The following is a 15,682-nucleotide window of genomic DNA, read 5'->3' on the forward strand; positions in this document are numbered from 1 at the left end:
AGCAACCCCCTATGGTAAGCCCCAAGGAAGCTCAGGATGTGAAAAATATAAGATACTGGCCCCAGTAGCTGAGGTGCATATCAAAGGAATTTCAGTGAGTCCAGACCGTTGCATCTTCCCATACATACAAAAGTGCTAAATTCTTTAGTGTGGAATATCAGATTTTCTTTAATTATCAATAATCTTTTGATGTTCAGACTACCTGCCGTTTGTTGCAAAACTTCTATATAACCTGGTTCCTCTCCTCACCTCCTTGAAGCAGTTCTTTCAGGGTTACTTGAGATTCTGTCTCTGGGGCTTGAAGTCCTAAAAATTTCCACCAAATAAAACATAACTCTCAACTTTTAGGCTGTGAATATTTTTTAAGTCGACAGGTCCTACTCACAGCATCTCAACCCAAAGGAGGCTGTTGACCTCCAACCATCTTGGGAAACTAAAGGAAGAGAAAGGAGGTCTCCCAGCCTATGCAGACTGACTGTGAGATGTGTGTGGCCCCTTCCCAATGATTCCTGGGTGTGCCAAAACTATGATCCACTCCATCAGCCTCCAGGGGCCAGGCCGGGAGGTGGTCAACCACAGCTGAGCAATCAGAGGCCTGCATGGGCTCGGGCATGGACAGATGGTCTTCTGCTTTCTTTCCTATTAGCCTTGTAATGTGATACACTGAGTGTAATTGGTACGTGAATCAGAAGACACGTTCCCTTTTATGTTCTCTGTGGGAACCTCCTTGTGTCCCTCTGCCACACTCTGGCGCTCCTCCAGCTGGTCACTCTGACATTTCTGGAGCTGGCAGAGAAGATGCTTGGTTGCACCCCCTAAACTGGGGAGTGACATCTTCTCAGGCTTTTGGAAGTAGCAGCCTTCAAACCATGGGGAGGATTAGCCTCCCTTTTTTAACCTTGGAGAAAAAGTCTGTTCCCAACCATAAGGAATTGGAAAGGCTAGGCAGCAGCAATGGGAGCAGATGCTGGCTCCACTGTATTTGGTCAGGGCTATGGCTTCCTGCAGGCCCAGCTTCTCTCTTCCTGTCACCCCTGCCGCACTAGCTGCCTCTCAGCCCAACTCTGCCAGCAATCCCCAAGGTCCTTCCCAACCTCAGCTAATCCTTCTGTACTAGCAAGGACACAGTGTCTTGGGGAAAGTGAGGCTTTGAGAGACCCACAGACCCAAAACTGAATCTAGATCCGAGTACCTAGGCCAGGTGACTTTCCCTCCCAATGCCTCAGTTTCTTCATCCGTAAAATGTGCAGGTCATACCTCTCACCTTGGCTTGTAGGAAAGATGAACTAAATCTCACAGAAACTCTGGTACAGTGTTGGTGTCCAAAACATGTTAATTTCACTCCTCCTCCTATATCCCCCACTCCAGCCCTGCCTCCCCCATGATTGTCAAGAAGTGCTTTTCATTATGTCAAAGAATGAATTCAGGAAACAGCTTAGGGAAGGCCCAGTCTCTTCACTCTGAACACACAGCTGAGTTTATCTATCCCTAAAGCATAATGGCAACCCACTCCAGTAATCTTGCCTGGAAAATCCCATGGACAGAAGAGCCTGGTGGGCTGCGGTCCATGGGGTTGCTACAAGTCGGGCACGACTGAGCGACTTCATTTTCACTTTTCACTTTCATGCACTGGAGAAGGAAATGGCAACCCACTCCAGTGTTCTTGCCTGGAGAATCCCAGGGATGGGGGAGCCTGGTGGGCTGCTGTCTATGAGGTTGCACAGAGTCAGACACGACTGAAGCGACTTAGCAGCAGCAGCAGCAAAGCAGTTCTCCTGGAATTCCTTCCATGGTCAGACATAAAAATCATCAATAAACTAACCACTTATATACATGCCCTTGCTGGAATGTCCCACCCCATTTAACACCGCATCTCCCACAGCTCATCACACCACCTAGTCAGCGGTGAGTCACCCTCATGAACAGACCTCAGCACTCCAAGATGCTGTGCCCATGAAGTTCAGTTAACTGTATTTGAAAATGCAAATCTCAGGCTTCCCTGGCAGCTCAGTGGTGGGGAATCCACCTGCCAATGCAAGAGACATGGGTTCAATCCCTGGTCAGGGAAGATCCCACACGCTGCAGAGCAACTGAGCCCGTGCACCGCAACTATCGAGCCTGAGCTCTAGAGCCTGGGAGCCGCAACTACTGAAACGCAAGTGCCCTAGAGCCTGCGCTCTGAGCTAGAGAAGCCACTGCCGCAAGGGGCCCATGCACTGCAATTAGAGCTGCGCCTGGCCTCCACAACTGTAGGGAAGCCCTCACCAGCATGAAGACCCAGCACAACCTAAAATAAACAAATTAAGAAATTTTTAAAGAAAGTGCAAATCTCACAAGTGAGACAGGATTTCATGAGCTCACCGACAGTGATATGAGAGCATGGTTCCAATCACACACAGAGCCTTTGATCAGTGAGCAGCTAAGAGGCAGTCTTGTGATTCAAGCCCCTCCTTCTTCCTGTTACTCCTTACAAACCTATGAGCAAGTTACTGAACCTCTCCATGCCACAGTTTCCTTATAAAACACACCACATATGTCCTACCGCATAGAGTCATGGTAAGAATAAACCCATTAATATACACAAAGAGCCTTGCTCATGGTCAACACTCAAAAAATGCTAGTTATCAGTACTGTGTAGAAGGGTGAGACCAGTTAATAATTAACAAAGAGGAAATCAATGAGGATAATGAATAAGTATCTCCAAAGAGAATAATTTAAATATCAAAGTACTAAGAGAAGCCCTTAGGAAAACTTAGGAAGCCCTCAAGCATTTTTGCAAATAAAGAAAAAAAAAATGACCCTCCTTATAGTGGTGCCTTGAAAATCTAATAAGGAGTGAAGGTTGTCCTAACACACCATTAGACCGTCTTGTCAGAAAAATTCCACCAAAAGTAGAAAAATATGATTCATTCTTTGTTCATTCTAAAAGTTTGAGAGCACTCATTTAATTATAATAAAATAGTGTTTAATGTAGTGTGTGTGTGTGTGTGTGTGTGCGCACGCGCACGCTCACCCACTCAGTCATGTCCGACTCTTTGCAACCCCCATGGACCATAGCTCACCAGGCTCCTCTGTTCACGGGATTTCCCAGGCAAGAATATTAGAGTGGGTTGCCATTTCCTCCTCCAGGGGATCTTCCTGACCCAGAGATTGAACCCACAACTCCTATGTCTCCTGCATTGGCAGCTGGATTCTTTACTACTGTGCCACCCATATTTGCTTTATGTTTAGTGACAGGTTGGCCTCAACCAAGGAGATGGCACATAGGCTGACATCCAGCAGAGATGATGTCCTTGTATTACAAGGAAGGACTCTGTATTGGATCTGTTTCTTTTACTTTAATCTTTGCTTCCCATTGCTTTTGTTCACTAAAAGGATGCTGTTTGTATATAATGGCCTGCCTCAAGTAACCCTACCCCTCTGCCTGAATGTTAAACCAAAATGCCTTTGTTCAGGACCCTGACCACCTGTGAATGGTTAGAGGAAGGAAGAAATTAACACATCCCCTCCTAAGGCTAGCCATTCCAAGAGATATTTGTAAGATTAATAGCCTTTTTTACTTTATCTCCTCACCTTCTGCCACCTTATTATAAAAGAAATCTGGCATCCAGCCTCTGATATGATGGTTACTTTGAGACATTAGTCTGCCATCCTCTTGGTCTGCTGGCTTTCAGAATAAAGTCATAATCTTTGCTTCAACGCCTTGTCTCTGATTCATTGACCTGTCCTGCAGTGGACAGAATGAGCTTAGACTCGATAACACCTGCCCTTGTGTGATATAAATAACTTGTGTGGCCAGAGAGGGAATTCAGGTCACAAGAAACTGGAAACAAGAGATTTTCTTTCAGTGAGTATTTACTGTGTCAGATACTGTTCTAGATCCTTGAGATACAGTCATGAACAAATAGACCAAGAAAAATCTCACTTCTCATGGATTTATAATCTAATTGGCAAGAGGGACAGAAAGTAAGCTCTAAGCCATAGGCATACCAAATAATAGATAACAGACTTGCGGACACAGTGGGGAAGGAAAGGGAGGGACAAATTGAAAGGGTAATTTGAAACATACATTATCATATGTAAAATAGATACCCAGTGGGAATTTGCTGTATGAAGCAGAGTGCTCAAACCCAGTGCTCTGGGACAACGTAAGGGTTGGGATGGGGTTGGAGAAAGGTTCAAGAGGGAGGGGACTGATTACTTACGGCTGATTTATGTGATTTATGTTGTTGTATGGCAAAAACTAACACAATATTATAAAGCAATTATCTCCAATTAAAATAAAAATTTTAAAGTAACTTACATGCACATAAGTGCTATAGTAAATAATGAGACATGCTGGGCTGGAGGAAGCACAAGTTGGAATCAAGATTGCCAGGAGAAATATCAATAACCTCAGATATGTAGATGACACCACCCTTATGGCAGAAAGCAAAGAAGAACTAAAAAGCTTCTTGATGAAAGTGAAAGAGGAGTGTGAAAAAGTTGGCTTACAGCTCAACATTCAGAAAACTAAGATCATGGCATCCAGTCCCATCACTTCATGGCAAATAGATGGGGAAACAGTGGTTGACTTTATTTTTCTGGGCTCCAAAATCACTGCAGATGGTGACTGCAGCCATGAAATTAAAAGACATTTACTCCTTGGAAGGAAAGTTATGATCAACCTAGACAGCATATTAAAAAGCAGAGACATTACTTTGTCAACAAAAGTCCATCTAGTCAAGGCTATGGTTTTTCCAGTCATGTATGTATGGGATCATATATGGATGTGAGAGTTGGACTATAAAGAAAGCAGAGCACCAGAGAATTGATGTGTTTGGACTGTGGTGTTGGAGAAGACTCTTCAGAGTCCCTTGGACTGCAAGGAGATCCAACCAGTTCATCCTAAGGGAGATCAGTCTTGGGTGTTCATTGGAAGGACTGATGTTGAAGCTGAAACTCCAGTACTTTGGCCACCTGATGCAAAGAGCGGACTCTTTGAAAAGACCCTGATGTTGGGAAAGATTGAGGGCTGGTGGAGAAGAGGACAACAGAGGATGAGATGGCTGGATGGCATCATCGACTTGATGGACATTGGTTTGGGTGGACTCCGGGAGTTGGTGATGGACAGGGAGGCCTGGCATGCTGCGGTTCATGGGGTCGCAAAGAGTCAGACGTGACTGAGCGACTGGACTGAGCTGAAGTGCTGTAGAAACAGGAAAGGAAGAACGGTACCAGAGCAGGGGTGAGCAGGGCGGGCCTAGCTGAGAAAGTGGTGTTCGAGCAGACTAGGAGGAAAGAAAGAGTGAGCCATGAGACTGTGCACGGAAAAGCATTTCAGGCAGAGAAGATTCGAGTGTGTTCAGCATGTTCAAAGGGACTGCCAGGAGGTCTGTGTAGCGGGAGCACAGAGAGACCAGATTTCACAAGGCTGTTGGTTCTCCTCTAGGTTTTTGGGGGGTCAGGGCAGGTGCTTGAGCAGAAGAGGCTGGATACGGCAGTTATATGGGGCAGAGACTGGAGGGGAATAGAGGAAGGCAGGGAATTGTGTACCGTTGTCCAAGGCAGGGACCCAGCTGGCTCACTGAAGGGGAGCAGAGATGAGGTGGGATTCCAGACACGACCAAAAGATGTAACCAAGAAAAAAACAAAAAGCTGTAACCAATGGAATTTGCCGAAGGGTAGAGAAAAATAAGGGATAATTTTTAGGTTTTTGGTTTTGGCCCATCTGGGCCCCTGACCTGGGACCTCGGTCAGCTCCCCAAACTGAAGTGACACCATCCAACAGATCAAGGCTGCAGTGAGTGGTGGGGAGTCAGTCACAGGGCCCCCACCATATGGCCATCCACCATGTGCAGCCTTGGATTTAATAACAACAGCATGCACTAAGTAGGGACTTACGGAGTGCCAGGCACTATGCTCTGCTCCTGCCATCTCATTGAACACTCACAACAAGCCTGTGACATGAGCACCATCAGTTCCACTTAAGAGATGAGGACCCTGAGCCCAAAGACATCAGCGAAGTTCACACAGATAGGAAGTGGCAGGGCTGAGACATAAACCTGGGGTTGTCTAGACAGGAGAGCCTGTGTTCCCAACTGCTATGTGACCCCGCCCCCGATGCTGTGCCAGACAGGTCATCTCCCCTCCCTGACCATCAAGCACATGGGAGGGATGACCTCTAGTGATCTCCCAGCTCTGGTATATTTTGTGCTATGAAATCAGGAGTCAAGAAACCCATGTGCCTCCCTCTTGGCTTTCCCACTAACTGACCCCATGACCTTGGGAAAGTCACTTCCCTGATGGGCCCCACCTGGGCTTAAACACCCCTCCATGCCTTTTCTGCTCAAAAACTCCATGTCTGTATGAATATCGCCATTTCCAGAAAGTTCCAGTGGGCATCAGTGGACCTTTTCAGAGTGAGGGATGGATTGTAGCGCCCTCTACACAGACGACTTCAGGGAGAAGCCCTGCCAAACCGCCCTTCATTCACGCTGGCCTGTCAGCACTCCCCTACCCGCCCACTGCCCTCCAAGGAAGTGGCCGCCGATGGAGCACCAGCTGGCCGGGCCTGCCCCTCAGAGCCCTGTCCACACCCACCTTCCTCCTGCGCTGCTGACCTTCAGCGGGTGTCCTCCCTTTTCTCTCTTTGGTTTCCTTCCTCAAAACAAGAACTGCACGGAGGGCTTTGTTTCAACTGTGAGAAAGTCTCTAAATGCAGGTAGTGAAGTCACCGTTCACTGCACACATGCGACATTTACACGCCTCGCCACATCCATCTGCTCAACAACTGGGGAGGCAGACAGTTTAATGCACACCTGCATTGGTGAGGCAAGGGGCCTGGTGCAGGAGGGTGAGTCTTTGCTTCTCTCCACTGTCCCTCTATTCTCTGCTCTTGGCAAACCTACCTGCAGCTCTTCTCCAGACAAATCCCACCCCCTGGGTTACCATTCCCATCCCCACAGTATCTCCTCCTCGTCCTCTCAGAGACGTTTCAAGTGCCACCTCCTCCAGGAAGTCCTCCATGGTGCCCCCTCCACAATGGGGCAGATTAACTGAAACCACATAGACAGTTTCATTTTCTGCTTTTAACTTTATTTTTTTTAATAAATATTGTGTGTGTTCAAGTTCAAGATGTACAACATGACAATCTGATATACATGTAGACAGCAAAATGATTACTACAACCAAGCTAGTCAGTGCATTATCTCCTCACATAGTTCCTGTGTGTGTGTGTGTGTGTGTGTGTGTGTGTGTGTCTGCAAGTGTGCACATGATGGAAGCACCTTAGATCTACTCTTAGCAGATTTTCAGCATTCATTATGTTATTTTTTTAAGTTTTTAAAATGAATTTTTAAATTTACAATGTTGTGTTTAATTTCTACCATACAGCAAAGCATCAGTTATACCATATACATTCTTTTCCATTATGCTTTATCACAGGATACTGAATATAGTTCCCTGTGCCATTGCGGTATTATTAACCAGACCCTCATGCTGCACCTTAGATAGCTAGGCTTGTTTATCCTATATAACTGCAAAACTGTTCCCTCCTCCAGCATCTTCCCATTCCCACCCCTACCCCTCCTGACCACCATTCTAGACCACTTTTTTAGATTCCAAATAGAAGCGAGATTACAAAGTTTTTCCCTTTCTGTGTCTGCTGAATGTGACTTCCAGTTTTTGTTTTTAGGTTGTGAGCTGAAAGGTAAAGTGCTTTCTGAGTGTAGAGGCTCTAGAGCAAAATCCCACACCTGCAGTTCCTTCGCTGGCAGCCTTGGGCAAGATACTCTGTGGGTCTCCCTTTCTTCATGATCAATTTCAGGTTCAAGACTGACAGCAGTACTTTCTGTAGGTCTGCTGCTGCTGCTGCCAAGTCACTTCAGTCGTGTCCGACTCTGTGAGACCCCATAGATGGCAGCCCACCAGGCTCCCCCGTCCCTGGGATTCTCCAGGCAAGAACGCTGGAGTGAGTCGCCATTTCCTTCTCCAGTGCATGAAAGTGAAAGTGAAGTCGCTCAGTCGTGTCCAACTCTTCGAGATCCCATGGACTGTAGCCCACCAGGCTCCTCCATCCATGGGATTTTCCAGGCAAGAGTACTGGAGTAGGGTGCCATCTGCAGGTCTGGCACTGTTCAATTCTCCCAGCAGCTCTGTGACATGGGTTCTATCTATCTTTTACCATTTTACAGAAGAAGAGACTGAAGCATAGAGTGTTAAAGCAATTTGCCCAAAGCTCCCTGGCTCCTTTCTTTTTCTTTTTTGCTGTGTGGCTTTGAGTAAGTTATTTAACTTCCCTGATCTTGGACAAGTTATTTTACTCCTGTGTGCCCTAGTTACCTTCTCTAGAAAATGAAATACCTGCCATGTATTAATACTCAAAAACAGATGAAGTAAAGTTCACTTTACTCAGTCGCTCAGTCATGACCAACTCTTTGCGAACCCATAGACTGTGCTGGCCAGGCTCCTCTGTCCATGGGATTCTCCAGGCAAGAACACTGGAGTGGGTAGCCATTCCCTTCTGCAGGGGATCTTCCAAACCCAGGGATTGAACCCAGGTCTCCCACAGTGCAGGCAGATTCTTTACCATCTGAGCCACCAGGGAGGGGTGTTTTTTAATCCTTATCACCTTCATTGTCCCTACTGTACTGATATAATTACAGACTTATCCAAAACGATATGAGATACTCAGGAAACTTTCAGCAAATGGAGCAGAGAAGCTGGGCAAGAAGGAAGAAGTAACTGAAAGAAGAATGAATGAAAAAATGAATAAATGGATGTATTACCCACAGAAAGCTCTGGAATGCAGAAGGGAAGCAAGAGGGTGTGAAGCAAATTCAAGTGATACACTTGTGAACTGATGGAACATGTGAGTGCAGAAGAACTAAGGACCCACATCACTATAGCTATGTAACCCTCCACCCCTCAGCTGATGTCTCTTTTGAACCCCTAGAGCAGAGTCTCAGAGCCATTTGCACCCTGAATGGATGATAATACAGATGGACATGTCAACTGATCCTAACTGATCCATAAATGGACCCTGCAACCCAAGTTATCAGTTTAAGACCCCAGGGATTCTTTATTAATATTTCTAATTTATGGGCTCATTTGAGAAGTCATTAGTGACAACAAACCTAATAAATCACGGGTTAAAAGGACTCCAGACAGCAGCACACAGGGTCTTCCGCATGCACAGTGGGTGGTAGTCGTTTTACTTCTGAGACAATCATAGCATTGGTCACCAGGGAGACGGGCTGCCAAAGGAAGTCCAGAGTTGGCGGTGGTGACAGCTGGAAGCAGATTATCAAGAAAGGACAGCATTTCTTGGTCCAGTGGAGTAGGCCGGGGAGGAAACTATCAATTGTGCCCTGCTTTGTGCACAAGTGCGTGTGCTCTGCTGTGTCTGACTCTTGGTGAGCCCCTGGACTACAGTCCACCAGGCTCCTCTGTCCATGGAATTTTCCAGGCAAGAATACTGAAGTGGGTTGCCATTTCCTTCTCCACGGGATCTTCCCCACTCAGGGATCAAATCCATGTCTCTGTGTCTCCTGCATTGGTAGATAGATTCTTCACCACTGCGCCATCTGAGAAGCCATGCTCTTTTGTGCAGACACTTTATTTGCATTGCCTGGCTTAAGCCTCCTCAAGTGACGCCTGTGGACGGCTGCCCTGATTCCCACTTACAGGTGAGGCAACTGAGGCTCAGAGAGACGAGGTCAGTAGGCTCAGTTAACATTTGAGCTGTTCAAAGGCAGGAGGCACCCACCCAGCAGTCCATGCTCCTAATCACTGCACTTTTCTGGCCGCCAGTCCAATGTCCCCATTCCACAGAGCTGGAGACTGAGACCCGGTGAGGCAGGCACACATGCAAGTCGACAGGAGAGCAGGGATGAGGACTCTGCATCCTGGCGGTCTATTCTCTCGTTCTTTCTGAAGAGCTTCCCTAATCGTCATTCTCAGCCCCTTGCTCTTGTTTTCTCATTTTCTTCCCTTGATAGCGTTTATCACTTGCCACCTTATCAATTCATTCCTTTGGATCCCAGCATCCTCATATTTGTGAGCTAAGAATTTGGGCCATTTAATCAATGTGTACCCCAAGTGATACAACTGGTTGCACACCCATCTCAAGCATAGGATCTTCCCAGTGGTGCCAAAATAACTGAATTTCTCCCCCCGGATATACTTCCTGGTGCCAAAGTTCAGGAAGAGATGGAGCCTCCTAAGTGTGCCCCAGTGAGGGTTTTCACAGCCCCTGGAGCTGATCAGCCCCTTTCACATGGACATGTTACTAATAGGGTGCGACTTTTGTGTCTTCTTAAGTTGCCTTTACACTTCTCCACTTCAGTGTTTTATGTGTTCAGGATTTGGTGTGTCACCAAAAAGGCCATCTCACTTCCTTTCTCCATGTTTTTAAGGGTCTCACTCATTGTAGCGCCCAACTACAAGCTGTAGTCCGGCTTCTGTTGTATATCCAATATGCATATTTCCCTTCTTATTAGCAATAGAATCCCAATCTTACTCAGGGTAGCAATGTTTTCAGGTTCAAGATTACATTTCCTAGTCCCAACTTCAGCCATAAGAGGTTTAATGGAATGCAAGAGAAAGTCATTGGATACATTTCCTTCCAGAAAACTCTTGAGGGGAAACTGACCAAGGTAAGAGATTAGTCCTTCTTTCTCTCCACCTGGAATGCAAACTTGATGTCCAGAGCCACAGCAGCCAACTTGCACTGTGGGGCAACATTGAGGATAGAAGTTGGCACAAAGGTATGTAGACCCTTTTGATAGTGAATTTGCCAGCCCAACCCAGCCCAGCCCTGACCTGACACTCTTGACTCCATTTACATGACAGAAAATAAATAAATACCCTCTTGCATGTGAAATCTCTGGTTATTTTTATCCAGAATTTCCATCTGTTGGTGCAGTAATGTGTTGCCTCCACAAAAGCGAAACTCTTCTTGTTAAACTCACATGCCCGAATCATGGTCTGATAGGGAAACACCAGTGAGGCAGTCAGGAGACCTGGGATCCAGTCCTCGTATTGAGCTGTTCTGAAGGACAGATGGGTTGCTGTCCTGTTCTTCACACTAGTGTTGATTCACATCTCTACCTCATCCTGGAAAAGAGTTGAGATGAGATGTGGAGAGCAGACAAGTCTGAAGTTACAGTCTGGAGTGAGAACTGGCCTGAGGAAGAGGCGTGCTGTGCTGCCAGTTAAGGAAAGACCTGTGCGATTTAGAATCAAGTGGGCTTACATCTACACGAAGAGAGGTCAACATACCTGTGGGAGTGTCTGTGGGAATACTTTAGGGAACACCTCTGAGAATGCTTGTAGGAATACTTGTGAGGGTACCTGTGGGAATAGTTTAGGGAACATCTCTCAGAATACTTGTGGGAATACCAGTATAAAAGCTTTGGGGGGATGCTTGTGAGGGTACCTGTGGGAATACTTGTGGGACTACCTATGGGAATACTCTGGTAATACCTGTGAGAGTACCTGTGGGAATACCTGGGGAAATACTTGTGAGAGTACCTGTGGGAATATTTTAGGGAACATCTCTCAGAATACTTGTGGGAATATCAGTTGAAAATCTTTGGGGGATGCCTGTGGGAATACCTGTGAAAATACTTGTGAGGGTACCTGTGGGAATACTTGTGGGACTACCTATGGGAATAGTCTGGTAATACCTGTGAGAGTACCTGTGGGAATACCTGGGGAAATACTTAGGGAAATACATATGGGAATACTCTGATAATACCTGTGAGAGTACTTGTGGGAATTCCTGTAAGAATACCTATGAGAATACCAATAGGAAAGCTGTGGGATGCCTGTGCAAAGCTGTAGTCCTTAAGAGAACAGCTCTTCATCTTCTCCCACACCAAGAAATAAAGTCCAAGTCCATCAAGCCAAACCATAATAATTTTAGCTTAAAATTTTTTTCAACGTATGTTTTACAAATCACCCAAGAAGGCCATAGAAAAGTCCTAACTCTGCACCCACAGACACCTAATGTTAAGCAAATATCTCCTCCTGGTGAGTCCCGCAAATGGCTGAGTAGGAAAATGCAACCCTCAGTGACTAGATGAGTGAATGCAATTCACAGGTTGTTGAATAAAAGCCAACTCAATGTTGGAGGACATCTGCCAACAGTGACAATCGGGGGTTAGAACAGTTCATCCTGAGCCAGTTTTTCCTGACAGTAATGAGGCCATTCTTGCTTCGTGACAATAAAATCATGTCATCTGCATAGAAAAAGACTTTCAACTTTCTGTTCCTCATAGCAAAAGGCAATTCATTCAGCTCATCCAAAAATTCTTTCAAGTCATACAAGACATGTTAGAGGGAGCTGGGACCAGAGCATGGCTCCTGTGCTCTGCTTGAACTCGCCATCTGCTTCTGAGGACATGATTCCCTTGGACACTGGCCTGCAGGCACAGCTAAGGGGCAGGTTCTGTGTCAGTGCCCGTGGCGGGGTGGGGATGAATATCAGCACCTCCAGCTTAGCCCATAAATTGCTTTCTTTCCACATAATTAGTTTCTCTCCACTGAGTCAAAGGCCAGACTCAGTCACTGCTATTGCAATTCGTATATCATTCCTGACAAATTTTTGCACCAGTGGCATAAAAAAAGGTCAATCATGTGGAATAAATATGCTGAAAACCCAAGGGCTTCATAGAAAATACCAGCCTGAAAAACCCCAGACCTGCCATTTCTAAACGAGGAAATTGACAAGTGCTTTAGTTTGAATAGTAAACAAACCAGTAGGTCTATCATTTGGGTAAGGTTAATAGAGGCTGGGCCTTTACAAAGTGGGAGAATCTACCTTTAGGATCCATCCTGACAAGGTTACCTGTAGAATTAAGAAGAACAAGCAACTCGGTGAATGAATGCTTGAAACACGCCAGGTCCAAATAGAGATGACCTATGAATATAAAACCTTATAAATAGCTGTGAAAAGAAGAGAAGCGAAAAGCAAAGGAGAAAAGGAAAGATATAAGCATCTGAATGCAGAGTTACAAAGAATAGCAAGAAGAGATAAGAAAGCCTTCCTCAGAAATCAATGCAAAGAAATAGAGGAAAACAACAGAATGGGAAAGACTAGAGATCTCCTCAAGAAAATTAGAGATACCAAGGGAAAATTTCATGCAAAGATGGGCTCAATAAAGGACAGAAATGGTATGGACTTAACAGAAGCAGAAAATATTAAGAAGAGGTGGCAAGAATACACAGAAGAACTGTACTAAAAAGACCTTCACGACCAAGATAATCACGATGGTATGATTACTCACTTAGAGCCAGACATCCTGGAATGTGAAGTCAAGTGGGCCTTAGAAAGCATCATTACGAACAAAGCTAGTGGAGGTGATGGAATTCCAGTGGAGCTATTTCAAATCCTGAAAGATGATGCTGTGAAAGTGTTGCACTCAATATGCCAGCAAATTTGAAAAACTCAGCAGTGGCCACAGGACTGGAAAAGGTCAGTTTTCATTTCAATCCCAAAGAAAGGCAATGCCAAAGAATGTTTAAACTACCACACAATTGCACTCACCTCACACACTAGTAAAGTAATGCTCAAAATTCTCCAAGCCAGGCTTCAGCAATATGTGAACCGTGAACTTCCAGATGTTCAAGCTGGTTTTAGAAAAGGCAGAGGAACCAGAGATCAAATTGCCAACATCCGCTGGATCATGGAAAAAGCAAGAGAGTTCCAGGAAAACATCTATTTCTACTTTATTGACTATGCCAAAGCCTTTGACTGTGTGGATCACAATAAACTGCGGAAAATTCTGAAAGAGATGGGAATACCAGACCACCTGACCTGCCTCTTGAGAAACCTATATGCAGGTCAGGAAGCAATAGTTAGAACTGGACGTGGAACAACAGACTGGTTCCAAATAGGAAAAGGAGTACGTCAAAGCTGTATATTGTCACCTTGCTTATTTAACTTCTATGCAGAGTACATCATGAGAAACGCTGGGCTGGAAGAAGCACAAGCTAGAATCAAGATTGCCAGGAGAAATATCAATAGCCTCAGATATGCAGATGACACCACCCTTATGGCAGAAAGTGAAGAGGAACTAAAAAGCCTCCTGATGGAAGTGAAAGAGGAGAGTGAAAGAGTTGGCTTAAAGCTCAACATTCAGAAAACGACGATCATGGCATCTGGTCCCATCACTTCATGGGAAATAGATGGGGAAACAGTAGACACAGTGTCAGACTTTATTTTTTGCGGCTCCAAAATGACTGCAGATGGTGACTGCACCCATGAAATTAAAAGACGCTTACTCCTTGGGAGAAAAGTTATGACCAACCTAGATAGCATATTCAAAAGCAGAGACATTACTTTGCCGACTAAGGTCCGTCTAGTCACGGCTATGGTTTTTCCAGGGATCATGTACGGATGTGAGAGTTGGACTGTGAAGAAAGCTGAGTGCCGAAGAATTGATGCTTTTGAACTGTGGTTTTGGAGAAGACTCTTGAGAGTTCCTTGGACAGCAAGGAGATCCAACCAATCCATCTTAAAGGAGATCAGCCCTGGGTGTTCTTTGGAAGGAATGATGCTAAAGCTGAAACTCCAGTACTTTGGCCACCTCATGGGAAGAGTTGACTCACTGGAAAAGACTCTGATGCTGGGAGGAATTGAGAGCAGGAAGAAAAGGGTATGACAGAGGATGAGATGGTTGGATGGCACCACCAACTCAATGGACATGAGTTTGAGTGAACTCCAGGAGTTGGTGATGGACAGGGAGGCCTGGTGTGCTGCGATTCATGGGGTCGCAAAGAGTCGGGCACGACTGAGCGACTTAACTGAACTGAACTGATGAATATAAAGCAGACATCAGAATTCAAGTTTAGGATAAAAAATAATGCAAATTTTTTAATTGATTATGGCTCAGAACAATAATATTTGGATAGATTGGTCAAATAAAATATATCATTTAAAATCATGCTATCTTTTCTTTCTTTCTTTTTTTTACATTTTTGTATGTCTACTAAAATGTTTTAAATTACTTGCATGCACCGTGTTGTAGCCATCTCCAAGATGACCCCCAGTAATTCTTCCTGATATTCACACCCTTCTGTGATCCCCTCCCGCTTTGTACCAGGGTTGGTCTGTGACCAATAGAATATTTTTTGTTTGAGTTCATTAGGTGGCGCTAGTGGTAAAGAACCCACTTGCCAATGCAGGAGATGAAAGAGATGTGGGTTTGATCCTTGTGTCGGGAAGATCCCCTGAAGAAAAGAATGGCAACCCAGTCCAGTGGGTTCCTGCCTGGAGAATCCCATGGACAGAGGAGCCTGGAGGGCTGTAGTCCATTGAGTCACAAAGGGTCAGACATGACTGAAGTGACTTAGCACACACATTGTTAGTATGTTCATGTAACTTTTTGTGTACATCTCTAAATGTAAAACTGCCACATGCTTGCCTAGGACCAGTGTACAGAATACAAAATATTTTCTAGGTTCAAGTATTCAGTAATTCCCAGATTTGTGAATGTCATCTTGCCCCATGTCCTGTTCAGTGTTCCTTAAAGGAACATTACAGTATATTTTTTAGTGGAATACACCAGAAGTAATGGTGTATCATTCAAGATTAGGTTACAAAATATGCTGAAGCTTCTCCTTTGGTCTCTCTTTCAGTATTTCTGTCTATCCGTCTGTCTCTCTCTTTCTCCCTCTCTCTCTCTAGTCATGTACT

Source organism: Budorcas taxicolor, chromosome 5 (genome assembly GCF_023091745.1).
Source record: "Budorcas taxicolor isolate Tak-1 chromosome 5, Takin1.1, whole genome shotgun sequence".
Classification (NCBI taxonomy): Eukaryota; Metazoa; Chordata; class Mammalia; order Artiodactyla; family Bovidae; genus Budorcas; species Budorcas taxicolor.